Source organism: Ambystoma mexicanum, chromosome 4q (genome assembly GCF_040938575.1).
Source record: "Ambystoma mexicanum isolate Mex_15411 chromosome 4q, UKY_AmexF1_1, whole genome shotgun sequence".
Lineage (NCBI taxonomy): Eukaryota > Metazoa > Chordata > Amphibia > Caudata > Ambystomatidae > Ambystoma > Ambystoma mexicanum.
The window spans coordinates 747,664,677-747,692,073 of NC_090928.1; the positions used below are offsets into that span (position 1 = coordinate 747,664,677).

The 27,397-nt window shown below is 48.1% G+C and overlaps 1 protein-coding gene across 1 annotated transcript in view; it reads left to right on the forward strand.

Moving 5' to 3' along the window:
- The window catches only part of LOC138467978 (serine palmitoyltransferase 3-like), a 1,426,144-nt gene that overhangs the window by 471,263 nt on the left and 927,484 nt on the right, over positions 1-27,397 (forward strand). The window lies entirely within an intron of this gene.

Below are 27,397 nucleotides of genomic sequence, written 5' to 3' on the forward strand. Positions count from 1 at the left end.
CGTGATGGGAGCACCAAGCCATCCATCAGTTATGCATTTAGAGATTCACACATACAATCCTTTTATCGCAGACTTGTTTATCAATGTAGAGATCTATGATCACTGTTATGGTCCTGAAATGCTCTGTGATTCAATGCAAAGTATACAGGAATCCCCATTGGTGCTATTGGTCCCCTTTCCCACTCTCAGAGAGGTATTTTGAAAGAGCACAATGAGAGTGTACCAGACTGTCCATCTTGGAGTTATAACTTTCTATCAAAAAATAATTCATATGGTTAGTCTAGTATTACCCCTTGCGAAATAAAAGTGAGGTGGTACTAACACAAGACCTGCAACACAGGGCCAGGTCAGTGGGCCCTCAGACCCCGATAGGCTGTTCACGCTGCAGTGTGCCAGTACGGACAGCTTGAAACTGCATTCAGGCAAGGCCTTCCCTAAGAGCAGGTGACAGAAAAACGATTTATTTGGGCAGCAACAGCTGTGTTTTCACATTAGAATTCTTCTTTAAAGTACTTGAATTACAATGTAATGAAACCAGCTTCATTTATATAGCATTATTTATTCATATTGAGGAGGGTTTTTGTCGCACGGCAGAGGTGGTTTGGGAGTGACGTGTGCCAGTCAGTGGGGTGGCACATTCTTATGTTTCGCCCTGGGCACCAAGTTTACTAGAAACTGCCCTGGCTGTCAGGGGAGGCGCCTCTTGAATGTGCATGTGAAATGTGGCTCCCGTGTAAATGACTAGGGCATTTTCCATAATGTTTTCAGCTAGGCTGTAGCAGTTCTGGGTTTTTTTCTTTCAAAATTACTTTTATTGATTGTTTTCAAAGCGTATGTAACTGCACCTCTCTTGAACATCGCTCAAACATTCATCTCAGCAAAAGTATCAGTTGGGTAACATTTAACTTGATTTTAACTCACCCCTCTCCCTTATACCACCCTCCCCCTGCAATGGAGAAGAGACAGGCCGTGAGTTGGTTCCATGTGATTTCATCGCCTACTGTTTCAGCACAGGGTTTTTTTTTGGTCTCCCCATCCCCTTTAATTATTTTTATATCCCCGTACACCCACACCCAATTTATACATTTTTTTACCCCCCCCCCCCAAAAATGCGATGATTTTTTTCCCCCCCAAAAAAATCTGCGGCAAAAAAATTACATCATACCTTGGGTCGCAGGCAATTAATTCAATGAGTGTACTTGGGGCTCGGGCTATTCATTAATTCCTTTGTAGGCTTTGAGGAAGGGAGCTCATTCCATTTCCCTGCTAGGGGATACATTGTGGCCCCCGTAATGTTTTCCATTACGTAGCGTTCTGGCTTTTCTGGCCCATGCTTTCTCTGTCGGAAGGTCCTTGTCTTTCCAGCCTATGGTGATACAGACCCTGGCGGCCAGCAGGAGGAAGTGAGTCATATGCAGGACTTTACCCAGCACCCTTCTTGTTCACCAAGTCTGAATAACACCAGCCTTGGATCCCTGTCCTTGGTAATCCCTTCTATGTTCCTTATCCAGGCCAGTACTTCACTCCAATACGTTTGGGATTTGAGACACACCCACCACCTATGCCATTAATCGGTGTGGCTTCCACACTCCCTCCAGCACAAGGGACTAGCATGACTGAACATCTTGGAGAGTCTGAGGGTGGTCATACTGCCACCTGTGCTATAGCTTCAGATAATGCAGTTTATATTGCAGATAGATATTTTATGCACAGTTTCACACATCTTTGACCACAGTTGGTCTGATAGTGGCGGGCCTAGATCTTTTTCCCATCTCTTTTTTTAGATTAGGTTGTGTTCCCGTTCCACTATCAGGTATCCGTATAGACTAGTGGTGAGGCCTTTACTGGAGTGGGTGTTGCTAAGTATCTGTTCAAAATTGGTGAGGTCTCTTTGAAGCTTTTCCACTCTGGTTTTGTGAGCACACCTTTCAGTTATAGGTATTTGAAAACGTCAAGGGATCTCATGTGCTGTCCTGCCTCCAGGTCCTGGATTGAAATGCATCCATCTCGCTTTAGGATTTGCCCCACTCATTTTAGTCCCGCTTCATACCATTCCTGATATCGGTTCTGTTCATGAATTCTGTCTGATGGTTGGAGCCCAGATACAGCTCAATGGGGAGGGCCAGGTTGTAAGTCCTTCCATCTTTTTTGTTCCACCATACTTTCAAAAGGGGACCTATCGAAAAGTGTTGCAATACACTATTAGGGAAAGACTTCTTAGGGTCCCATAGCCACTCACCCAGACACACCGGTCTGAGTGGGTAGTTCTCGATGGCCAGCCACTGCTTAGCAGTTCTGTTCTTAAATATTAAGGACCCGTACTTGAGAGACCTGATGGGGTAGAAAGTATCATACCTGTTACTCTTTTCTAATAGATTTGCAATTCTTAGTATTTGACGCATGGTGAAACTGAGACCAAAAAAAAAGGCCAGTGAACCTGGAAAAAAAAAAAAGTGGACCACATTTGTCAACTATCTTAGATGCGTAATAGAGTACAGATGCTAGCGGTCAGTGGTCGAAGTGTACCAAAAGAAGTAGTTGAACTATGTTACCTGCTGGCCTTCCCCCACTGCTCACAAACATTATTGCCACGCCCCCTCCTATCCGCAGTTATGTGTTTGTGTGCCACCCCAAGATTTCCTGTGGCCTCATCAGGCCAACACTATAAAATAAATCTGGGTGCGCCTCTGCTCTGTATGACTGTTTTTCCCCCCTTCTTCCCTCCCTCCTTGAGTGCTTTGAAACACTTGCTTTGTGTGTAGGCTCTTTACAAATAACCAATTCCATACCATACCATTTTACTTGCTTTGCGGAAAAACGTCTGCACCTTCCATGGTGTCACGCACACTGAGACGCTATGTGAATTCCTAATGTCGCACAGTTTCTCTGTGAATGTTTCATATTTGCCAATTGTGCACTTCCTACAATCTTGTGAATCCTATTTTATTTGTACTTTGTTTAAAGCGCTGACCTTCGCTCAAGACCAGCAGAGTGCTTTACAGAGTAGTGGGTATGCAGCACTTGGGCTGGCATCTTTTAACAGTAGCACAGTATTGTGAGAGATCTGCATCAGATTTCGTCACTGTTTTGTTGATTTTCTCAGACCTTAATGGTTCTTTAATGGAAAGTCCATTGAGAGCCATTAAAACGATTGTGAAATGACTACTCCTTGGGGGTTTTCAATTAACCTGTAACTATGCACCAATCGCGTCTGGGCACATTGCTTTTGGCTCATCCTTGTTCACAATGAATATGTGGAGTCTCTAGCTAATTCCAAGTTGGCTGCCTCTGGCAAATTGACTACTGCCCTGCATGAGTGTTAAGATGTTGTGCCTAGAAACACTTGTGTACAGGCTCGTTATAAATGCTATATCATATCATGATGAGAGGCTAAACTGCATATTCAGGCCTCACACTTCTAAAAAGCAAACCCAATCATAAAGGTATAACTGGCACAGTTCCTCCTTCGTCTTTTGTGGCAACTTGATCGACGCAAGGTTCTACTCTTAAGAAGGGGTGTGACTATAAAACTGTAGCAACCCAAACAGCAAAGTACAACAATCCAACATAAAGGAATGTCCAATCAAGGTGCTATAAAAATAGACGTACTTTAAATAAAACCACCATATGCATAAATAATGAATTAGAATACACTACAAAAACCCACCCCTGTGGAAAAAACACAGAATATGCATGAGCTGGAAGAATGCAGTGATCAGTAATGAAACTGGGTGAAAGGTAATCCATAACTTCGATGTTTTAAAAATAAAATAAAGGATATGTTGTTACAGGCAAAAGGGATCCAAGTGATCTGACCAGTCTCTAGGGAACAAAGCTGGACCAAGGGGGCAGTTATTAGGCAATGACACCTTTGCTGTGTCTTAGCAGTTCGCCAATTGTCAACCACTTTTCTTAGCACTGTGCTGACGGTCCAATTTGGGCTTGAATGTGGCAGTGACAGTAGTCCAGATGTCGAGTTGGGGTTGAAATGAAGGCTGCTGCGGTTCAAACCGATACTCAAGCTATGAGGATCTTGGAGATTACCTGCTTCAAATTGAAGAACGAGTTTCAACAAGTACAATCTGATGTCTGGATGCATAAGCCGAGTCGTTCGATGCTGTACACAAGGTTCCCGGTTTGGAAAGAACACTGGAGTCTGTTCGACGGTCGACTGGATTGACGACAAATGCCGGTTAAAGCATGGCAGGTGCAGCAATGCTTCTTTGTTGGAGCTGAAGCAACGACGCAATTTAGCTGGTGAGGTGCAACAGTGAACTGTTTCGAAAGTGTGGTACAGCGGTTCCAAGGTCTGTGATTGCCAAAGGCAGCTCCCTGCATGTCCTGTTGGTTCGAACAGGGTCGAACGGTATTAGGGAGAATTTTCATTTTAATGCTTCATTCCTCCCACCTTAGAGACCCCCCAGCTCTTTTGTTGGACATTGAGACTTTTTGATTTTCTAAACTGGAGTGAGTGAGAACATTTTCTCACCCTCTCATGTATTTGTGATCTGATTTGGACTCTGTTTGTATGATTTTGGAGCCTGACAAACTCCATAGTCATCACCTTTTGTATTGTGACAGACAGCACCCTCAGTGCAGTGTCACAGGAAAGTCGTTTGGATTCCTCTTAAGGTTTAAAAACCTTCTCTTGGATAAATTACTGTTTCCAAGAGTACTAAAGTGAAATTGACTTTACTTACCTTTTTCTCTTTGTAGACCCAGCACATACCACCTTATGTGGAATGTGTTGGGGTTACTTGGTATCCCTTTTGTCTGCTTACTCATGTAACATTTTTTATGTTACCCTTACAACTTTTAATGGCTGGTGGCAGTGGTTTAATTTTCCTACCATTGTGCGTTTACCACGGACTGAATCCTCAGCTGCAGTATTGCACCCATGGGTGCCCATTTTGTCAAAATGGCCCTGTCTTCTTTTTTCGCCATTTCTTGCTTGTGAGGTCTTTCTTGGGTTTTACACTGCACGCTAAACCATGTTTGATCCCTTTGTTCGTTTTGTCTTTGGCAGGGTTCACCGCTGAAGCCCACCTCTGGCTCCAGCATGTCTGGAAGGGCAGGAAGCGAGGGAGGCTCCCGAAACTCTCTGTGCTTAGTCTCCTTGGTTACAGGAATGCACCCAAAGGTGATTGGCTGGATGTTCTTGCAGGACAGCCACCCTGCTGTGTGAGTGACAGCTATGCTGCGAATTAATGGGAGAAACCTGAATAAAGTCCTTGGACAGAAGGCATAGTCGACCACTGGTCGAAGAATCCGAAGAAGAAACTGGAATGGAAGAGAAGCTTGCTGTACCTCCTGGACTGATGGTTTGCCATGTAAAGCCCTGCTGCAGTGCTGAAGCTCCAAATTTCGTATCGACTAGAGAAGCCCAGAACGGAGGACTTCTTTCCTTGGGTTGGTGAGACCAATCGACCCCAAGGCAAATTTAACTGGAACCCCTCTCCCTGCTGGCTGTACTGCTTTGCTGCGGCTGGCACTGAGTGCCAGGGGTCAAAAACACCAGAAACGAGTGCATTATCTTTAAGCCGGAAGATCCTCGGGACCCTCTCGAAGCAGGACGACCCAAGCCTGAGCTGCCTCAACAGAGAGTGCTGGATCCCAGAAGCAAGGGGGATAAGGTGTCCAACAACCGCAGTGGTTTCATTGACAGGTAGCTGAAACCGCAAAGTGCCGCTGAATTTGAAAGAGCCCATTGCTCCTGCCGACCTTCAAACCGCAGTGCATGAGTCCCCAGATGTCCTCCCTCTAGTCCCCACGACTGAGGCCGAGGAACCCACGATCTGCAGGACTGCAACAGGAACAGAAGCCAGATGGACCCTCTTCTTCCAACCTAAGGTACTGTCTTAATTAAAGGGGTGCTTACCTTTTTGGTTGTGTATCTTGTCTGTCTCACTGGAGATTTGCCGTGGCTGCTTTTCCTGCAGAGTTGCTTGCAGCCTTGCTTCCACAAGTCTTTAAGCTTGCGGCCCAACAGTGATTCTTTTCTTCAAACACTATATAACATTGTGCAAGACTTTTGTGGTATCTACAAGAAGTGCCTCTGCTCCCTTAGACTTTGTTCAATTAACATTGGCTGTCCTGGCTCCCTGCAGACTCTTCTTTCCCATTGACTTTGTGTTTATCTATCCCTCATAGGTGGTACTTAAGTTATTTGTATTGCTGGGAAAGGGTTAACCTACGCTTCATTGGGAGATTGTCAAGTACTCAACTACTTACCTGTTCAAAGAACTTGTTAACCTTTGTTTCCTTCCCTAAACGTTTCCTTTTCCACCAACTGAGTATTGCATTTTTAAGTGTCAAAAGTGATATATCCGCGTCCACAGTGTCCTAGCAATTGAAGTCCCCTCCGGGTGTAGGAAGTGCCTTTGTCATCCCAAAAGGGTATCTACTTACTTAATTAACTTAAATCTGAGAAAGTGTATTTGAGGTGTATTTTATTATTGCAATTAACCCTTTCTAAAGAAAGCGTATTTTAAAACTGACCAATAAAATAAATACTTATTTTTCTAGACAATCTGAATATAAGTGTTATTTGGATACTTGTATCGGTGAATCTCTGTTACATCTCTACAGCTCACAATTACCCCTCTTGAGATAAGTCTGGCAGACCTATACCAATAGTTGGGTTTATGTTGCCAAGAGGACAAGGTTGGTGCAGTCTCCCACAGGGTTACTACCTGCAATCTTGCATAACAAATGGGCTTGGCAGTTCACAGCTAAGTTGCAGGAATCCGGGCTGTCTTGGCACTCTGGTGCTGCAAGTCCCATTCCAGGGTCTTGGGGGTAAGATTAACCCTTGTGCTCAGGCTCGCGAGGATGGGACACACCTGCAGGAGTTGAGATCCTACAGTGCAACCATCATACATAGAGGTTGATATGTACTTTCTCTGGACCTAATCCGCTAGGTAAGCATACAAATACAGAAATATCACAATGTCTTGTCGTATTCATCATAGTATGTTGGCAGCAATACAGCATATCCCTCGATAATTCTCACCTACGCACACATAGCTATGAGCCAAATAGGTCAACTGGAAACCAAGTACGAACATGGTGAGCGTTTCCATTGGGTCAGCTCTCATAATGGGAGCTGGCGATGTCTAGATCACTGTCCGTTAAGTCCCAAAATGGGTTAGCCTGCGCCATGTTAGTGTCACATCGATAGCTAGCTCTCTAAGCAGCACAGGTTTTAGTTAAGAGCATCAACCATTTTTTCCTATCCTGGGGATCCCGATTTTCCAGTCTAGGTGTATAGCTTTTCGAGATGTAATTAACATGTGTAGGAGTTTACGTAAGAGAGCTTCCTCGTGCCAATCATCTATATTTGTCCCAAACAGCATTGATGTTTGGGATGGTGTGATTGTGAAGCCCTGTATAATAGCCAATTTATGGGAAACAGCCTCCCAGTAAGGCTTGATCTTCGGGCAGGACCAAAATAGATGTCCTATAGTTCCTAAGACCCCTCCCCCACACCGTCCAACATTCGGCTGAGTGAGTCTCATGCTATGAAGTTTCGACAGAGTGTAATATACTCTTTGAATAATTTTGAATTGCATTGCTCTGTTTGTTAAGGAATATGATGTATGTTTTACTATAGCAAAGAAATCGTCGCTATCTTCTGTAACTACTGAGACTCCTAAGACCTCTGTCCACATATCAGCCAGAGTCCTATTTCATTTAAGATTATTCTGTGTCCATAGACAGTAAAATGTTTTAATCCTTGGGTATTCTAGGACATCCCTGACAAACTTTCACATTCCAACGGGTCTCTTATCCGTGAGCCATTATTCGTATTCGACCTAGAAGCTGATTGTATGGTTTTATATTGGAGTCAATCTCGATCAGTCAGTCTCAGAATATCTTTAGCCTCCAGAAATGGTACGAGGCTAGAGCCGTCAAGCAGATCTATAACCTTCATGCCCAGCCAATCCGTGATAGGATAGTGTGAGCACTATATGTCAACAGAGCTCTAAGGGAGTTCATGAATATCTGTCCCTGCGAGCCTCCGCATTTTATGCCATTGGGACAACGTGGGACCCACTACTGGGTGTAGTGCAAGGGCTTTCGGGAGTTTGCATGGTGGGATGGCCAGAATCTCATGTGGGAAAAGTGGTAAGATCATCCTCAGTTCTATGGCGCGCCTGCTGGAGGTGTTGTCAATATTCAGCCAGCATTTAGCCCAACATACCTGTGCTGCAAGGTAATACATCCTCCAAGAGGGACATGCGAGACCCCTCTGTCTGTTTTGGATGCCTGCAGAACGGATTTATTCAGCCGTCAGCGACATTGGTATCATCAGTTTTGGGAGCAAATTCATTTTTAGTTCATTAAACCGTCCTGTAAGCGAGAGGGGTAATATACTCTACTTAGTCATATCTTATTTAATCTTGTCCAGTAAGGGGCTATAGTTCAAATCCACTAAAGTTCCCAAGTCAGGGCTGACATGCCCAGATATTTGATGTGCTGAAATTCTAAGCGGAACAGATTGCTAATGCATATAAAAGAGGCGATAAAGGACACCCCTTATGTGTGCCAGTAAAGAGAGGAAAAGGTGCAGACGTGTGAACGTTGGTGGCCACAGTTGTACCATTTGCATAAACCTGCCAGTCAGGCCAAATTTATGAAGAACCGTGAACATGTAGTCCCATCGGTCCTTATCAAAGACTTTTTCGCGTCTAACTATAGGATCACATCCTCAAGAATATGTAAAAACTGTCTGAGGTTCTCTGACGCGTGTCTACATTTTGGTCCTGGCGGACGAGTTTAGGTAAGAGATGATCCAATCCCTGCGCCAGATATTTTGCAAGCATTTTCACATCTGAATGAATTAATGATATTGAGTTGGAAGAGCTGCAGTGAGTAGGATCCCAACCCTTTTTATTAAAAAAGACAATGTTTGCTGTGAACACGGAAGATGGTAAGTGCCCCATCTCTGCAGCCTCTCTGAACATGTGTACTGGTCTTGGGGCCATTGAATCTATCATTAACTTGTAAATGTTGATCAAAAATCCATCCGGATCGACCGCCTTATCAGAAGAGTCCCATAATGGTGCGACTGATTTCTTCATTAGTAATTTGGGCGTTCAGAGACTCCAAGTCAGTCGCTGTAGCAGTTGGAGGAAGTCATTTAGCAGCCCAATATCTTATCGGGTGGAGCTGTGTAAAGCCCACCATAATATTCTGCAAATCTCAGGTTAATGGCCTGATCTCCCGACAGTGGCTCGCCCTGTGCATCGCGGATCGGCGTCATAAGCTGCGTGCGCTGTCTGCCTTTTAAGGCCAGCGCCATCATGCGTAGAGGTCTGTCACCCTCTGTATAGAGGGTATGGGGCGACCTGGGACATTCTTTTGGGGTGCATAGAGTGGTGATATGTGTTATTTCAGGTCACAGTCAAAGTATTTGGGTGTAAATGTTGGGATCTCGGGTGGCCTTTTGATTACGTTCTGCTATCTGTAAGTCTCTGGTTAATGCCTTTTCCTTCTCTGCCCCAGCTTTCCTTTTATGTGCCCACCGGGAGATACATTTTCCCCTGAGATAGGATTTGTATGCATCCCAACATCTGAGGGGATGATGGCCATCTTGAAGGTTGGTGTGCCAAGAACCCCCAGTGTTTTGTATATGGTGTTCTATTATGTCAGTGTGTTGAACGGCCATGAAATTCAAGCGCCAGGGAGGACATTTCTGATTTGCGTCTGGAAGTGTGATGTGCCAAGAACAGCTGCATGGTCAGACAGTGTCATGGGCAAGATGCTGCATTTATCTACAGCATGTATAACATTGCCTAGAAGTAGCCAATAGTCCAGCCGAGAGTAATTATGATTGTGATAAAATGTATAGTCCCTTTTGTCTTTGTGCCAGTGTCTCCATACATCTAGCAGTTTAAGGTCCTGCATCTTCTTTTTATTTTCTCCAGCGGATTGCCGCTCCTTGTGGAGGATGGATTGTAGCTACCAAAATCTGGTGGCAAAACTACATTTAAATCCCCTCCGATAATAGTAGTGCCTAATATATGGGGCGCATGTGTAAAGTGTATGTGTAAAAAAAAAGGTTATGTTTCCTAAAATCGTCATCATTGATGTTGACCTGCGTCACTACCTACGTGGCAAACTACTAAAACCTATTGGAGGGAGTAATAGGTTCTAAGTGAATGTCTAAACATACGTTCCATATCAGTATAGAACTGTGAAGGAAAGTGATAGGGTGCTTAACATCCTGTGGGGCAACTAAGCCCTCCCTAAACATGGCCACTATGAACGTCACTAAATACACAACGTTCCATTGGATACACAAACTATAGGACCATAGATTACATAGTCCTCTACAATTGGTTGGCTTCCGCCCCCATCAGTACTTTTCCACCTATGTTTAGCAGCATGCAGACTGAACATCCAGGTGCTAGTGGGCTCATCTAGAAACCAGCATTCCACCAATTATATCAATCTATCATCACCTCAACAGTCCAGTCTCAATTAGTGCTTTGAAGTTTGGCCTTGGATTTGTTCTTTCCTCTGAGAATTTGAAGGAGTGTAGGCAGAGCCGGCCTTCATGCGTAAGTGTGACAACCTATATACAATTTCTTCCTTCCACATGACTGGACACCATGCAATCGGGCTCTTCATGTATTTATTTTTTAATAGTCCCCTGACACATTTTGTTTTGCTCAAGCTTCCTGAACAGGAGCCCCTTGTTCCTTCACACAATTTGTATCCAATTTCAGCCAAGTCCTGTTTGATAAGACTTTTGGCTTCCTGGCTCATCCTATCTCTGTTTGCTAAGATTCATTCTTGCAATTAAAACTTGCTTTTAACTGTAACACTCTGAAGTGAGGCCTTTGTGTTCAGCACTGCTTTATAACGTATACTGGAAACATCCATCTTTTATTTGTCCATATGCATCTATAGAGATATATCTATATATCTATATATATATATCTATATATATATAGATATATATCTATATATATATATAGATATATATCTATATATATATATATATATATATCTGAGACTTGTGGAATCTGCTTAGATCACATGCTGTGCATAGGCCGACATCTAGTGGAAGCTGTAGAGTATTAGTTTGTTTTTCGAAACTCGAAAATGGGCGTCGACACAGGGCGTGCCAGTAATACTATCCCTAGTGTGACGCCCACTGTACCCAAGGTCCCTCACGTGTCTAGGATCCTCAGATTGTTTTTTTCCGCCATACTGGTCGGAAGCATTTTGCGGAGTCCCCTGGCCTTAGCCATACTTTTGCTAAAATATCGATAAATTTACATCCCTTCCCCACCCCAACGTCGAACTTCGACACTCGACACCGGCTTGGAGAAGAATTCGACCGTCGGCTGCTGCACGACGGATTTGGGCCTCGGAAAGCCTCTGGCCTCGGCCCGGGCCTTGGAAGGCCTCTGGCCTCGGCCCTGCAAGTAGGGAGAGTGGGGGGTTGGACATACTCTACACTCTTTGTGTATAGGTACATCTTATACATTTCCTACACTTACCAGCCCGCTGCCTCAAGGTGTGTATGGAGGGTACCCATTTTCAATTCTGCCCCAAGTGCAACCGCAAATACCCTTGGGTCGACAGGCACGCCACGTGCAATCTCTGCTTGCCAAGGGACCACCCCGAGGCGAACTGCAGAGCGTGTAGTAGGTTTAAACCTAAGACACTTAAGGACCGTTCGACGAAGCGTTGGGCCCACCACGCCAGGCAGGCGGCGATGGCAGCGGAGGGCGCCTTCAGCGATGGCAGCGACGCCGTGCTTTCGGACGGCGAGGGCATTACGGCGTCTAAAGACAGCTGAGCGCAAGTCTCCGACGTCGGAAGGTCGTCCGACAGGGCGGCTATGGGGAAGACCCCCCGGCAACACAAGCGCTTCACACACCACTCACACAAAACACACGAAGTCCAACCGAGACTTGACGACGTCGAAAGAAAGAGGCACATAGAGAACGGTCTGAATCGGTGTCCTCTGGGCGTTCTCGATCGAGATCGCCGCATGACTCCAGGCAATCATCCACTCTTGCCAAGAGTGCCTCGCTCCCTAAGCTAACGGAAGTTCGATCGTCAGAGGACGAAGACGACTTCCACCCCCAAGCCGCTCTCCAGGAGTCGGAGCCCGCAGACGAGATCAGCAAGGCCCAACATTCGAAGGACAGGGACTCTACCCCCGATCCTCGACGCCAGGCGTCGAAAACCTCCGGAACCACAAAGGGACAGGGAAAACACTCTTCCACTCACGGGGAGGGGGGAAAACAGCAGAAGAAGCAGCCACTGCACTCTTCCACACCTGTAAAACACTCCACTCCTCTTAGACAGACAAGCCCAAGTCTGCTGCTATTTCTAAAACCAGCAAGTCTACTCAGGATAAGTCTCCTAGACTTTCTGAGAGAGTCATTCCCAGTTCCAAAGAATGGTCGAGTGATGACATAGATAGGGTCATGTCCAGGATGTCTTCATTGGCAGACTGTTATGAATAACATACAGACGATTTCCTTTCATATAATCCACAAGGGGCTACACCCTCAGGCTCTAATGATCCTATCTCCCCGAGTAAGAAGCCCCGGTTTGAGACACCTATGAGGTCTTCGGACCCCTTCGATGTACAACCATACTCACGGCCATACTCACAGTATCAAGGAGAGACTTCCTTTGGTGAGGAGCAAGAATTTGGCATGGTAGAAGAGCAAACCCGGACGGGCTACTATGGGGATGATGAGGATCAGGAAGAGGAAGACCCTGAAACCTACAGAGTAGATTCCCCGGTAGAGAAGGAAGCCCCGGTCACAGACTCCCCTGTTGATTACAATCCCTCCTGAACGAGGTTCTCGCACGAGCAGCAGAACATTTCCATATTGACGCCCACGGTGTCCAGGAGGAGAGGGACTTCGCCGAGGAGTTAGTGGGAGAAAGGAGGCCTGTTGCCCAGACCATCCCTATCCTTAAGTCTATTCAGCGAAGAATAGACCCGTCCCTGGTGAACCCAAACCTCACCAGAGCAGTCAATCCCAGAGTTGAAAAACTTTTCAGGGCAGCCCAGTATGACCCTCTCTATATAAGAAGACATCTGAAGACATACTCCCTGGTTGTCACTAACACTCGTAAGAGTGCTGGAACACCCTTGTCATTGTTCGAAGCTCCTCCAGACAAGGAGAGCAAAAAACTATATGGTTTCGGCAGGAAAGTAGCCTCAACGTCCGCCTATCGGGCAAGGATTGCAAACTCCACCACCCTGTTGGCCAGCTACAACTGCCATCAGTGGGAAGAAGTTGCGGCACTCATAGCCTCTGCACCAGAACCCTTAAAGGGCCAGTTAGCACGAATTTCAGCAGAGGGTAGAGCCGTGTCTGGTTGCATTTTAAAAGCAACTTTTGACGCCGCGGACAACGCAGGCAGATTGATAGCAGAAGGTACTGCTATCAAGAGAGATGCGTGGTTACGGCAGGCTGGTTTTAAGGCAGAAACCCAGGCATCATTGTTGGACAAACCGGTGGAAGCCGATCTGTTTGGTAAGGCGGTCGAGGACGCGCTGAAGAATGCCAAGGACGAATATGAGACTCTCGTCCCTTGGCCAACTAACCAAAAAACCCCCTAACCAGAGAGGAAATGGAAATTTCCGTCGCCCACGCGGCCAAAATTCCCAGAGAGGATCAAACTATTCCCAGGGGCAGGGTACACAGTGGAACAACAACAGCCAACAGTCTACCCAGGGTTACGGCAGGGGTAATAGGAGAGGACGTGATAAAGGCAGAGGCAGCCCCAGTAGAGGAGGCGGCACGCCTCCACCAAAGCAGTGACGCTCAGTTCAGGGTCCCTTCTCACGCAACCCCACTAGGGGGACGCATTTCCAACTTCACCCAGGCTTGGGAAGGGATCACATCAGACAGATGGGTGCTGTCAACAGTATCCCCAGGGTACTGTATAGAACTACTGCAGCGTCCCCGGAACCATCCTCCACGACAAAGAGTACACTCTTTAGAACATCAGAAGATTCTCCTCGAGGAGATCACCAATCTGCTAGCAAAGGACGCGATAGAACTCGTCCCGGGACAGCAGGTAAACGGGGTTATTTATTCAACTTACTTCCTTGTGCCAAAAAAAGATTTGACAATGCGCCCAGTATTGGACTTACGGCCTGCCAACAAGTATGTCAAGCCCCAAAAGTTTCGAATGACTACGCTACAAGAGGTAATCCCCCTCCTAAAAAAGGGGATTACATGGCAACCTTAGATATGAAAGATGCCTATTTTCATATTTCCATGTTCCCATGTTCCCAGCGCACAGAAGGTACTTGCGCTTCAAGGTGGACAGTCGCCACTACCAGTTCAAGGTACTGCCCTTCGGGATAGCTTCGGCACCAAGGGTATTCACCAAGGTACTGGCGGTGGCGGCTGCACACCTACGCAGGGAGGCAATCCCGGTGTACCCTTATCTGGACGACTGGCTCATAACGGGGGAAACTCCAGTAATTTGCAGGACAAACATTCAGAGACTATCAACCTCCTCCACGAATTAGGCTTCTCAATTAACAAGGAAAAGTCAAGCCTGGTGCCAAGCACCTCCAAACAGTTCCTAGGAGCAATCCTAGACACTCAAGAGGGTTTGACATTTCCTTCAGAGGAAAGAATTTGGAATATACTACTGCAAATTCCGAAATATCAGTCCAGTCACCAAATAACGGTATGCAAAGCAATGCGTTTGCTGGGCATGATGGAGTCATGTATTTACCTGGTCCCCCACACGCGCCTGCGCATGCGTCCCATGCAGGAATGGTTGGCGAAACAGTGGTCTCAGGCAAGTGGTCAGTGGGACGATCTAGTCGTCGTTTCGCCAACACTGGTACAAAGCCTTCACTGGTGGACAAGAGAGAATCTTGCACAGGGGAAACCCTTTTACGATCCCGAAGTACAGGCAGTAGTCACTACCGATGCATGCCTGACTGGGTGGGGAGCTCACCATCCCCACCACACAGCTCAAGGTCTCTGGTCTCCCTCAGTGGCCAAGAACCACATAAACCTGCTAGAGCTTCTGGCAGTATTCAGAGCGCTTCAAGCGTTCTAGCCCTACCTACTAAACCTGTCAGTGCAGATCCGGACGGACAGCATGACAGCCATGTTCTACCTGAACAAGCAAGGAGGGACTCGTTCGCCAAATCTGTCCAAGCTTGCCCAGAAAATCTGGATATGGGCACTCAGACGGAACATCTTCCTGTCATCACAACATATTCCAGGGGAGCTCAATTCCCTAGCAGATGCTCTGAGCAGAGACTCCCTCCCAGAGGAACACGAATGGGTTCTACACATAGAGGTCGTAGAAGGTATCTTCTCTCAGTGGGGTTTCCCCACTATAGACTTATTCGCCACAAGCGAAAACATGCAATGCCCAGGATTTGCATCCAGGTTCCCCCAACCAGACTCCCAGGGGAACGCCCTGTGGATGAACTGGTCAGGGATGTTTGCGTACGCTTTTCCACCAACTCCTCTCATTAGGAAGGTGGTCAACAAGATGAACAGAGTCGATGACGCTCGTCCTAGTTGCTCCCATGTGGGCCAGACAACCGTGGTTCCCACACTTACGCAGGATGGCGGTGTGCAAGCCCATCAAACTTCCGGCCTGGTACAACCTACTGTCCCAGCACCAAGGTCAAACAGTGCATCAACCCAACTCAATGAACCTGGCAGCATGGCTCCTGAGGCCATCTCAATTTACCACAGAGGTGTATGGACATCCTAAAGGAATCTAGGAAACCAAACACAAGGCACTGCTACTTTGACAAGTGGAAGAGATTCGTTATCTGGTGCCAGAGTAAACAAATCAACCCAGTTGATTGCACTCCTTCCACTATTGTTACATACATGCTCCACCTGCTGGATGCAGGACAGGTTTTTAACTCACTGAAAGTACACCTGGCAGCCTTGTTGGCATACACCACTTCCCATAACAAGGTCTCGTGGTGGAAAGTACCAGTAGTTAAAGCCTTCATGGAAGGAGTAAAGAGACTTCACCCTCCTATTTCAAACCCACCACCAGGGTGGGACCTTAATGTGGTGCTATCTAAACTCATGGGCCCCCCTTTCGAGCCCATGCATAAAAGCAGTCTCAAACACCTGACTTATAAAATGGCCTTGTTAGTAGCTATTACTTCTATAAGAAGGGTCAGTGAAATTCAGGCTCCGTCAGTGCAGGATCCCTTCTTTACTGTCCATAAAGACAAACTGGTTTTACGCACACACCCTAGGTTTTCACCTAAGTTTATATCTAAATGCCACGTAAACCAGTCCATCGAGCTTCTGGCTTTCTTCCAGGACCCTCAAAGCTCGGCTGAGGTGAAACTACACACCCTAGATGTGCGTAGGGCGGTCCTCTACTATGTAAATAAAACCAGACCGCTAAGGAAAACAGATCAGCTGTTTGTCTCCGTAGCTACAGGCAAAGAGGGGGATCGCGTCTCTAAAGGTGCCATCTCGAAGTGGATTATTAACTGTATCCAGCTGTGTTACCCACTCTCTGAAAAGACTCTGCCTTTCACGCCATGAGCCCACTCTACAAGAGGCATTGGGGCCACTCTGGCTTCCATTGCAAATGTGTACCCCTTGACACCATTTGCAAAGCAGCTACTTGGAGCTCTATTCACACTTTTACTCAGCATTACTTCATTGACACCCATTCCAAGGCAGATACACAAGTGGGACAAGCGGTTCTAAGACACTTATTTGCTCATGACCCTTCTCACATCCCACCATCCTTCTTCAGGTACTGCTCGCTAATCTATGCACAGCATGTGATCTAAGCAGATTCCACAAACCACAGAAGGGATACATTACTCACCGTAATCGTATTTCTGATGCTTGTATCTGCTTAGATTCACATGCGACCCACCCTTCCTCCCCTCTGAGACTACGTGCATGGTTGCTTGTAGTCTTACCTTTCTATCCATCTGCTTGGATTATCTGTACTCACGCTACTCCTCATGCTACCTCATGTCAGAAAAAATACAATCTGAGGATCCTAGACGCGTGAGGGATCTTGGGTACAGTGGACGTCACACATGGGATAGTATTACTGGCACGCCTGTGTCGACGCCCATTTTCGAGTTTCGAAAAACAAACTGTAATACTCCGCAGCTTCCACTAGATGTCGGCCAATGCACAGCATGTGAATCTAAGCAGATACAAGCATCCGAAATACGATTACGGTGAGTAATGTATCACATATATATATATTTATTTATTGGCGCTTGCTGTGGTCTATCTATTATGAGCTTAGAGCTAGCTTCACGCTCCCTTTGCTGCTTGCGTTTCTTCTGCATCTGTACATGTGTAAAATGATTTGCTATCTTCATCTGTTTCTGCGGCATAAGCGTCTTCATCCTGAGCCCAAGATGTCACTTATCCTTGTTGCTTTCTTGATGCCTTATAGAATATCTGCATTCTCTGATTTCCGGATGGCAGGTTTCATTGCATCCCAGATGACCGCTAGTGGGGTGTCCAAGGTAGTATTCTCCCTGAAATAATTCTTGAGGGCTTCTGCCATTTCGGTTTGGATGGCCAGGTCTGCTAGGATATGTTCATGTAGCCTCCAGTAGCGTTGAGGTGGATCCGGAAGGTTTTGCACTCTTAGCTGCATCGTGACTGGAGCATGGTCAGATAGTGCTCTGTGCCCTATTTGGATATTTTCTACACAGGGAATGAGGACGCTGGAGAGTAGCAATAAATCAATCTTTCGAAGGGATTGTGTCCTCCGACGTATTCCTCATCTTAGATATCTCCTTCCAGCTCCGCATGGCCTCGGAAAATGTTTTCTCTAGAGAGCGCTGTCATCCTGCCTATAAAGGCCGCGCGCAGCGTCCGTTGCTCAGTTCTGTTTTTCTGCGCTTACTCAGTGCCTCGGAATACCGTTGCTCAGTTCTTGTCAGATTAATCCTATTTACCTCGAGTTATTTGATCCGTACTCGATGGCTTCCTCGTCGGAACCGACAACTCCTCGATCCGGCTTCAATAAATGCCGAGATTATGGGAAAAAGATGTCGCTGACTGACCCTCACAGAGTGTGTCTGTGGTGTTTGGGAGCTGAACATCATTGTTCGGAGTGCGAGGACTGTATGTCCATGACAGCTAAAGCCCTGAAGGAGCGTAGGGGGAAGCTGGAGAAAGGTAAGACTTTTAAAGCTTCTTCTTTGTCGACGAAGTCGAGACATTCGTCTCCTCGTCACCATTCGCGCTCCAGGTCTCGGAGTGGGTCCCATCACTCCTCGAGATCGAAGCACTCGAAGAGGAGACGTCGAAGATCCCCTTCTCCGTCTTCCTCTTCCTCTGTTTCGCCAAAAAGAATCCCTTGCCCCACGAAACATAGTTCCAGGGCTGAATGGGAGGAATTCCGCAAAAATATGATGAGCGTCTTCGAGAAAGCGGCCTCGAAGACTGCCGAGAGCGATGCTCTGGTCGAAAGACCCGAAGGTCAAAAATGCCGCGAGTCGCAGTTCCCGGCGAAGGAAACCTCTCGAGCGCGTCTCGAACCCTCGAGTAGGACTATGACCTCCAAACCTTCCTCGAAGGTTCCGTCGACGCCGTCGACGAGGGTTCCGTCGACGCCGAGGTCCTTGTCTTCGACGCCGTTGTCGAAGGAACCTTCGACACACGGGTCTGTCGACTCGACACCAGCTTCGACGCCGGCGTCGACGCCAAGAAAAGTCACGGTCAGGACACACCCAGTGACTATCCCCAGATCTTCGATGGCGATGGCTTCGAGATTGTCGAGTAGAATCCCAATTCTGTCGAGGTCATCAAAGCCTCCGCCTTTGTTTTCGACGCCACGCTCGAAGCCTTCGACGTCGGCGTCGACGACATCGACGTTTTCGAGGCCGATAATGACAAGCTCGGCACCCTCTGCCCTGGAAATGGGATTTACTCCCTTTATGAGTTCAGAACAATTGAGAACTATGTCCTCAATTTTGGAAGAGGGTGAATTGTCTGAACAGGAAGACACATTTGAGTTGCAGGGACCTGTAACCCCAATTAGAGAGGAATTTTCCTCTGAAGAACGCAGGTTAAAGGATCTTCATGATTCCTTACATGAGGCAAGTGGGTTAGACACTTCCCCTGAGGTGGAGTTTGCTAGGCCAGACCCGGGGGAGCATGCAGAAATCCCCTATAGAGCCTTAATGGCCAGGATCACAGAGTTCATGGGGTGGTCTGCACCTTCACAATCTTTCCAACAAGATGACCTCACAGATATTCTTGACAAAGGCCCACAGGAGGATCCTGTGGTGCCTTTTCATAAAGTTCTTCAGAGGAAGGTCATGACAAACTGGGGAACCCCAGATGTCGTACCAGCAGTAAATAAAACACTGTCTACTAAGTACAGGGTATCCTCTACAGACCCAGAGTTTTTGTCTAAACACCCATCCCCAGAAAGTCTGTGGTACAGGCAGCATCCTCTACCGATGTCAAGACGGCTTATCCTACCGTCCCACAGGACAGGGACGATAAAAAATATGATGCTATGGCAAAGAAAGTCTTTTCAGCATGTAGCATGGCGTTAAAATCTGTTAATGCTACTTGCACCCTTGCTAGGTTCAGCCATACACTTTGGGAGTGTGCTTCTACAGCGGCTGACTGCATCCCGGAGGGAGAAGAAAGGGATGCATTCCTGAATATTATACAGGACGGTAAAGACGCTATGTGCGAATCCCTCCAGACAGGCATTGATTCGGCTGACAGTATCAGCAGAGCAATGGCGGCAAGTACATCAACCAGGAGATTTGCTTGGTTGAGAAAGTCTGGTTTTGCCCCAGATGTGCAAGCCAGGCTCTTGAACATGCCATTTGATGGCTCTTCTTTGTTCGGGAAAAAGGCGGATGACAGTTTAGAAAAACTGCAAACTTCAAAAGCAGCAGCAAAATCCCTAGGAGCTGCAATCCGTCAAACTCCTTTTCGTCCTACAGGAACCTCTGCGAGGGGCAAGTCCTTTCGCTTCTACTCCGCATTCGGAAGAGGTAGAGGACGACCGGCTCAAAGGGGACAAAGAAGAACTACCCGAGGTGGACGGGGTAGATATTCAAAAGCCGCAGCAACAGCAGGTGCCTCTTTACCATCGGCATCTGCATCAGCCGCCCCAAAACCACTCTGAGGACTTCCCTCACAGGACACCTGTAGGAGGCAGGTTGACTCAACATCTGGCGGTATGGCAGGTTATCACGTCAGATGCTTGGGCATTGGAAACAGTTGCCCAAGGTTACTGCCTGCCTTTCCTACGTATACCTCAGTCATCCACCGGGGATCAGCTCTCAGAAAGCTCCAGATCCGCTCCTCTTGCAGGAAATTTTGGACCTGCTAGAGAAAGGTGCCATAGAACCGGTACCTGTAGCGGAGAGGAACAAGGGCTGGTACTCCCCTTACTTTCTCATTCCAAAGAAAGACGGAGGACTGAGACCCATCTTGGACTTGCGAGAATTGAACAAATTCATCAGAAAAGACAAATTCAAGATGGTCACTCTTTCTCAGATCCTCCAGGCCCTTCAGTTCCAGGACTGGTTGGTATCTCTGGACCTTCAGGACGCGTATTTCCATGTGCCTATCCATCTTAAACACAGGAAATACCTGAGGTTCGCAATTGGCAACTCTCACTATCAATTTCGAGTGCTGCCATTTGGGCTGACCTCCGCCCCGAGGGTCTTCACCAAGTTAATGTCGGTAGTGGCAGCAAGTCTAAGGAGGGAAGGGATTCACGTCTACCCCTACCTGGACGATTGGTTGATCAGGGCTGTTTCTTCGGAACAAGCTCAGATCCAACTAAATCACGTGTGCCACTCCCTTCACAGACTGGGCTTCTCCCTCAATTTAAAGAAGTCACAAATGATACCATCGCAGAGACTCCAGTTCATAGGAGCGATCCTGGACACTTCCCTGGGAAAAGCCTCGCCACCAGAGGTGAGGGCTCAAGATATTCTACAGATGGTTACCAAGTTTCAACATGCCCAACGTCTCCCAGCCTTTGACTTTTTGAGGTTGATAGGCCTCATGGCATCCTGCATTTTCCTAGTGCCAGAGGCTCGTCTGAGAATGAGATCCCTCCAGTGGGCACTGAGGACTCAGTGGTCACAATTCTCAGGGAGAATGACAGATCTTCTTCAGGTTCCCGACAGAGTAGCTAGAGACCTTCAGTGGTGGGCCTGCCAGGAGAACATTCTGAAAGGAGAACATTTTTGACAACCCTGGCCGGAGATAACAGTAGTCACGGATGCCCCACTCACGGGGTGGGGAGCCCATGCCAACGACTTGACCATCAGCGGTCGTTGGTCTCCATCGGAGTCCAGACTACATATCAACCTGTTAGAGCTGAGAGCCATCAGACTTGCGCTGAAGGCGTTCCTGCCAGCTGTACAAGGGAAAAACGTCCTGATAATGACGGACAACACAGTGGCCGTGCATTACCTCAACAAAAGAGGAGGCGTAGGATAACTACCCCTGTGCAGAGAGGCGATGCAGCTCTGGTTTTGGGCAATCCAAGAAGGAATCTCTCTATCGGCAGTTCACCTAGCCGGAGAGAAGAACTTGACAGCGGACGCTCTGAGCAGGAAGAGCACAGTCTCCCACGAGTGGGAACTAGCTCAGGAAGTCCTTCAAGAGATCTTCGCCCTTTGGGGAACCCCTCAGGTGGATCTGTTTGCCACAAGCGTCAACAGGAAATGCGATCTGTTCTGCTCAAGGGAATTTCCCCCGAGAGGAGCTCTGGGAGACACGTTCATAGTGGACTGGGAGTTTCCGCTTCTGTACGCGTTCCCACCGGTCCCTGTCATTCCTCAAATGATCAGGAGGTTGAGAAGATGGAGAACCATGATCCTAATTGCCCCGGATTGGGCCAGGAGAACATGGTACCCGGATCTTCTAGACTTGTCCATCTGCCCTCCAATTCGACTTCCACTCAGAGAGAACCTACTCTCACAGAAGGGAGGTCAGGTTCTCCATCCAGACATCAAAACCCTCAACCTTCACTCTTGGCTTCTGAAAGGTTGAGGTACAAGGATTGGGACCTCCCTGATGATGTTATGGAGGTGTTGCTTTCGGCAAGGAGGCCAGCAACAAAGTCTTTATACCGCTGCCGTTGGAACAGATTTTGCAGCTGGTGTAGAGAACAGAATATCGACCCTTTTTCATGTGGTACACCAATGGTTTTGTCCTTCCTTCTATATTTGGCGAATTCAGGCCTTCAAGTTGGCACCATTAAGGGCTATCTCGCAGCGTTATCCATCTTTAAGTGCACTGCGGAAGAACCATCCTATTTCAAATTACCCTTGGTAATACAGTTTCTAAAGGGGTTAACTAATGTTTATCCCCCAAGACCATTCCAAGTTCCCCTATGGGATTTAAACTTAGTACTAACTTTCCTGATGGGCACACCTTTCGAACCACTCCATTCTTGTTCGTTAACATTCCTTACCCTTAAAACTGTTTCATTAATAGCACTTACATCTGCTAGAAGGGTGAGCGAATTACAAGCTCTTTCTTGTAAACCCCCTTGTAAACAATATTTCACAAAGACAAAGTTAAGTTGTCCTGCAAGTGAAGCCTAATTTCCTCCCAAAGGTGGTTTCGGAATTCCATATCACTCAGAAGATTACCCTACCATCTTTCTATCCTCCTCCTCATCCGAGGAAAGAGGAAGAGAGGTTACACAGGCTAGACCCTAGAAGGGCTTTAAGTTTTTACATCAGTAGACTAGCCAGGATAAGACAGGCAGACCAGCTGTTTGTAGGTTACACAGGTCACAAGCTGGGGTTACCAATAACTAAGCAGACCATTTCCAGATGGATCATTCTAGCCATTCTGGAATGTTATAAACTGGCAGGGAAAGAGCCCCCTCAAAACCTTAGGGCTCATTCGACCAGAGGTATTGCAGCTTCATCGGCCCTCAAAAGAGGTGTGCCGGTTAAATACATCTGTGCGGCCGCAACATGGTCGTCGGTCCATACCTTTACACGATTTTACAACTTGGATTCCTCCTCCAGTCAAGAGACTAGGTTTGGAAGGGCTGTACATCAATAGAAGACAGCATGAAGTCAGTACTCCCTCCTCCGATAATAGAATACTGCTATGGGAGCCTATCTAAGATGAGGAATACGTCAGAGGACACAATCCCTTCGAAGAACAAGTTACTTCTTACCTTGTAACGTTCTTTCGACGGGATGTTCCTCCGACGTATTCCTCATCGACCCTCCCATCATCCCCGCAGTTCTACTTCCCTTGTTGCAGCTTACGCTCCTTCAGGGTGATTAGTCTAGTCCAGAAAGAATTATTGTGGGCTACAAAACGGAACTGAGCAAGGGACGCTGCGCGCGGCCTTTATAGGCAGGATGACGTCGACGTCGATACGGCGGCTGTCGAGGGACATCGACTCGGAGGACGTCGACGCGCAGCGCCCTCTAGATAAAAAAATTTCCGAGGCCAGCAGAGCTGGAAGGAGATATCTAAGATGAGGAATACGTCGGAGGAACATCCCGTCGAAAGAACGTTACAAGGTAAGAAGTAACTTGTTCTTCAATGCCCGAGGTGGGCGTGTGAGAAGTGTGTGTGGTCCTTTACCCCTAAGTTCGCTAACCTCCATACGTCTATGGTTTCTCTCTCCCTCAGAAATTCAGCCATAACGAGTGCTTTGGCAAAGTCCTCCTTTGTTGGGGGGAGTCTTGTCCAAGTTGGGGTCTGGGGTCAGGTTGAAATCCCCTCCCACAATTAGGTGGCCCTCCGCAAAAGCAGTGATTTTCGGTAAGAGATTACGGAGGAAGGCAGTTTGGGCAGTATATCACTAGTAGAGTAATTGGTAGTTCGACTAGGAGGCCTTTCAGCAGAATGTAGCGCCCCTCTGGGTAATTTTTGGCAGAGATTTGAGTTGGCGGCAGGTCACTGCTCAAAAGTATGGCCACCCCTCTTTTCTTCTGTCCTGCGGAGGCAAAATAGCGTCTAGGGTAGCGATGGAAAGAGATACGATTTTCATCTGACGCCAGAAGGTGCGTTTCCTGCAAGAAGACGATGTCCGCCCCAATCTGGGAGAGCCTGTGTTCCACAGACTTCCTTTTACGCGGGGCGTTAAGGCCCTGCACATTCCAGGTAGCCACTGAGAGTTCTTTATTTAGACAGGTCACCTTTGTTCGGATTGAGTGTCTGGCTGTCTATTTCCTTTAAAGAGCGTACTTTGCAGGTCTCCCCTCTTCCCGGCGAGTGAGTTCCTCTAAGTGTGTTTATTTCATCTTGAAGATTGCCATTTCTTGAGGGATGCATCGTAATAGCAATTTCTGCCTCCCCCCCATCTCTCTCCCCCCCCCCCTTTGGTTCCGGAACCTCTCTTCCCTGCTCACCCTCTGACATCTCAACAAAAAAACAGGAACAGAAAAACCAAGAACAAAAACTGCAACAGGAATTGCGGACCAGCCTTCTACCAACAGGGTATTCGGCTGGGCCATCACTGCATCTTCAGTAGGAGGTCATGAGACCTCTGGTTAGACCGGTAAGTTTGCAATCTTGAGGCTTGTGTTGCACAGGATCGTCTACGCCTCATTCTCGAAGTAGGTGGTTGAGATCCCGAGATTTCCGGTAGGCTCTTTGCTGTAGGGGCAACAAGTTTTGCGTTGAGTTCCTGTGCGGAGTCATCTGGAGTCAGGAGGGCACCAGGATCAGGGGCTTTAGGCATCCGTGTTCCACCAATAAAACTTTCTGGGATAACTTGGATTACTCCTGGGTAGGACTCAGTGATTATTCTGCTTTTTCCCTTTAGTTTGCGGACCCCACGCCCGGCCTGTCGGGGGGGGGGGGGGGCAGAGGGGATCATCTTTTGCCTCAGGATTCGTGAAGACCTCAGTTTCTTTCAGAGAGAGGATCTGTCGAGGTTTTCCCTCCCAGGTGAAGGCGAGGGCCGTAGGGAAGTTCCATCGATAGGTGATTTCGCGTTCTCGGAGCCAATCAGTCATGGGCCCGAGGGCCTTTCTTTTGGCCAGTGTGGATGCCGATAGGTCCTGGAAGAGGAATATTGAAGCATCTCGGAAGTGGATCTGGTCGGAAGTTCTTGCTTTGCGCATTATTTCCTCTTTAAGCCTATAAAAGTGGACTCTCACTATTACGTCTGCTGTGGAGGCCGAGTTTTGTCTTGGCCTTGCCCTATGAACACGATCCAGTTCTAACGGAGAATCGTCTGGGAGCATTATGATGAATCGGAGTAGGTCATTGACATAGGAACCAAGGTCATTATCTGGAACCGACATTGGGATTCCTCGTAAACAGATATTGTTGCGCCTAGCTCGATTTTCCGTGTCTTCTTGCTTAGCTTCTAGCACCGTGCATCTGGCTTCAAGGGCGCTAATTCTGTCTGCCCCTACTCCGATCTCGAAATTTTGTTTGCACAGTGTGGTTTCAATTTCTTCCGTAAGCGCTTCAACCTCCCCCATGCGCTTGTCAAGCACCGTTATCTTGCTCTTAACGTCTTCCGTTCCCTTCTGGAATTCTTTAGTAAGAGCCGAAAGGAGATCTTGTAGGTCTGCCTTTGTGACCGATTGAGTTGCCATCTCTGCAGATAGCTCTGGAGGGGTACTTGCTGCCTCAACCTCGCTGCGGTCGCTTCTTTTGGCTTTTTCGCCCATGGGAGTTGTTAATAGTGCTGCAATGTCAGTTTGTTTGGTGGATTTGAGGGCTTTGGCCATAATCTTACAATCTGGACTTTTACCTTTCGGAGTGAGGGGGTAGGCGGAAGATTCCCCCGGTTATCGCTTGCCTATGTGAGGTTAGGCTTAAGCTAGGCACAGATGGGCTCATAGCCCCCACCAGTAGCTAGCTTTCTGCAAATTCATGGGACCTAAAGACGAGTAGTGTAGTTGTCCTCGGCTTACTGGAGGTAGTGAAGTGAGGTGTAAGCCGTAGTATAGGCGCGAACCCAGCTAAGTAACTCGAGCTGTAGGAAGTATTTTGGTAGTACTGCAGCGCTGATCTGATGCTCTGGCAATTCGTGGAACACAGGATGGATATCCCGATGGGCTGACTAGGTAGTGAGACAGGACCTGAGCTCCCAGAGGGATGTACAGGCTTTGTCCACCGCCGTGGGTGTGTTCCAAGTTTCGAGGGCTCCCTGATGGGATTGATGGTACTCCGTACCCTAGTAGCTGTTTGTAGCTTTGACACCCCCTTGGAGCACTCTGAATCCCCTGCCGGATTGGGGTGGTGGAGGTGCAGTTATAGGAAGCAGTTAGCAGAGATAGCCCCAGTGTGATCAGTCTGTGCTGAGATGGTGTTTAGGACTGAGACCAAGTGGAGCCCGTCGGCACCCGAACGCTGGCGCTGCAGGAGGTAGATCGACTCAGGGCGCTTGAGGAGAACGGGAGGAGCCGCTTTACCTTGCAGGGCACAATTGCAGGTCCGGTCAGTTAGCCGCTTTTAAGAGTGGATCCCGGACCCTCAGGGCTGAAAAGACAGACCCCAGACACCCTGCCTCAACCGGGCTGTAGCCCTGTTTCACTTTCCTCCCGCTCGTATGCCAGACAGTGTCTCTGGAGTTCCGAACCTCGGCCGACAGAGGAGCCGATTTCCCAGCCTCCAGGTCTATGTGCTCCGTGGATGAATGTCGCCCCTAGCACGGAGAGGACCGCCCCGGGTCAGGGCATCTCTGGCAGCCATAGTGAGGTGTTGCCGTGTGCCGGGTTGTGCGTTGCGGGTCCCGGAGGCGAAGGACCAACCCACTCCACCGAGACACTCTGGATAAAGAGCCCTGGAGATTCGCTGTGGTGTAGCTCAGGCCAGCCGCTACGTCCGCAGCGTGACGTGAGGGGCCTCATTTGCAGCTTCGTGGGGTGTCGGAACTCCCGCTGTGGACCCGGTGCCTGCTCAACTGGGAGGCCGTGCTGCTGGCCACACTGCTTCACAGATGCTTGAAACAGAGGCGGAGGGGAGAGCTGAAGACTCTTCTCCTGGCCGGCGGCCCGGTGGGCTCTCTGTCGTGGGGAACCGCAGTATCGTCAGACCGCAGAGGAGGAGGCCATGTGGATGAGTTTGTTTTGCTTCTGGCAAGGGGAGAGTAGCGAGGCTCTCAGCGGCTCACAGGATTGACGATATGTGAGACGCCACCGCCCAACCCTCCGGTGATTTCGGGATGTGATGGCCGGCAGGCGGGCAGTGCATGGGGCAACATGAGCCCCCACTCCAACGGAGTCCAGCGAGTGCTTATCTCTTGCCTGCAAGTCTATGTGGCACGTCCTCGCCAAGAACAAATTCCGAGCGCCATGCCGTCTGCCATTTTGTCGGCTCTCATACGACTCATACTCTGCAGCTTCAGGTTGGCAAAATCACCCACCCCAGGGTCGTAGAGAGATCGGAGTACGATCAACGCAAGCCGCTTCTCGCTGGAATCGCCT